Here is a 2,223-nt window from a genome sequence, read left to right on the forward strand (position 1 = left end):
AGAGGGACTGAAAGGTGCAGGATTCAATATCTGATTTGTGCTGAGTCCATCAATAGGACACTCAATGTAACATGCTGAGGGAGTAGAGGTTGTAGTGGTTTGAGAGAAATCAGTCACTCAGGATTTCGTTTTTATTTATTCATTAAATGTGGATGACACTGGCTAGACCAGCATTTATTGACCGTCCCTAATTGCCAAGAGGGCAGTTAAGAATCAACCACGTTGCGATGTGTCTGAAGTCAAATGTACTGCAGACCAGTTAAAGGTTTCTTTCCCTAAAGAGCATTAGTGGCCCATTTGGCTATTATTTGACTCTTAATTCTGGACATTTATTAAATTCAGATTCTAGCACCTGGGATTTGAATCCAGGTCCCTAGAACATTACTCGAGTCTCTGGATTAATACTCTCGTGATAATGCCACTAGGTTATCAGCTCCCCACTACTGGTCTGATCAGTGGATGATGCATCCTTTTGGTTAAGTGTGTGTGTGTGTGTGTGTGTGTGGTCCAAGGTCCATTTGCAATGCACCCTGCAGTCTAAATAGCCTTCCAGCTTTCATTGTCTGGGTTCACAGAACATTGAGTGAGGTACTGGATTGCAACGGGCACCCATAGGGAAAAAAGGAGCAGGGAGCCAAAACCATTAGGGGGAATGAGTAAACCAACAAGATACATATCGACAGGCATTACAAACTGAGCCAAGTTTCAAAATTCGATGAACAGGCAGGAAACTGCAGGAAAAGGGTCAGCATCCAGTATGGGAAGGCTCTCAGATTCTCAGGTTTTAATACCATTTTGCCCTTAGCAGCAGTGAAATGAGCAGTTAAACATGCTTTGCCAGCTCTAAAATGAGGAGATATCCGTCAGTAGAGAAAAAAAATCCACCTTGCATCAGCGAAACAACCTGACAAGGAACAAATAAAAGACTCCAGATTAATGAACCCTGAATTGTCCTCAGAGTGTAACGCTTAAAAGGAGTCGACACATCATTAGCTGCATCTCCAGCTGCTTCTGTTCCATCGAGTCAGGTCCTGCTGTCTTTGTGTGGCACATCTGATTGAAGACACTGTCTCTGTAGCAACACACAGAACATGAGGCACACCTTGGACTAAGCAGGGATCTCACATCACCCTAGAACTGCAACGTGCCGGGACTAAGCATTGCGGGATTGAGGAAGAGTAATCCCCAGATACACCAGGACAAATCAGAGTTTTAAAATTAAACATAACTCCAAGAAAAAGTCAATTTAATGTCACATAGCAGCTAACATTTTAAGTTCCAGCTTCCTTTGAGCCAGCAGTGTAGAAGTCAAAGCAATAACATGTATAATTGTACCTTTTAAAAATAAATACTCAAGTGAAAAAGGGAAGAAGGTGAATGATGGGCCTAATAAATCATGGTAACCCCAGGTTACAAGAACAAAGCCGACTGTTAAATTGGATAAAACAAAACTTGACAGCAAGCTTCCCCAATGGTTCAGTCAGTTTGTTCATTAGATGACTGAACCAAACCAACCAGCAAGGTCTCCGATCTAATCTCGGTTTGTGCTGAATGTGGAACTTTTATTCTTGACGTGTTTCAGTGAGCGTAGGTGTTAGGGGCAGAAAACCAAAAGAAACCGCTCATGGTGCCTCTATCATATGACCATCCAAGAACCTCTGCTGCAATTGGGTATAGGCGGAAAGTGAAGCCTTCCGCAATTAAATAACCCAATACCCACAGCTGGAGTTCATGCCGAAAGGTGTCACAAGGGAGCGGACTGGGTTTAGAATCTGTGCAACTCTCCCCAATTAGGACTCAGCTCCTGGAAAGAATTCTTTTTAAAAAACAAAAATCATTCATGAGATGAGGGCATCGCTGGCTAGGCCAGCATTTATGGCCCATCTCCAATCATCCAAAGAGCAGCACAGAGTCAACAGCATTGCTGTGGGTCTGGAGTCATATATAAGCCAGAACAGGTAAGGAGAGCAGTTTCCTTCCGAAAAGGGGCAAAGTGAACCAGATGGGTTTTTGTAACAATCAATTCATGATCATCATTAGACTCTTCATTCCAGATTTATTTGTAAATTGAATTGCAAATTTCACCATCTGCCATGGCAAGATTCAAACCCAGGTCCCCAGAACAGAACTAGAGTTTCTGGATAAACAATAATACCACTAGACCATATTCTCCCCTATAGAATTGACTAGAAAAGGACTGATTGGGAGGGGGGGGGGGGGGGG

Source organism: Chiloscyllium plagiosum, chromosome 34, assembly GCF_004010195.1.
Source record: "Chiloscyllium plagiosum isolate BGI_BamShark_2017 chromosome 34, ASM401019v2, whole genome shotgun sequence".
Lineage (NCBI taxonomy): Eukaryota > Metazoa > Chordata > Chondrichthyes > Orectolobiformes > Hemiscylliidae > Chiloscyllium > Chiloscyllium plagiosum.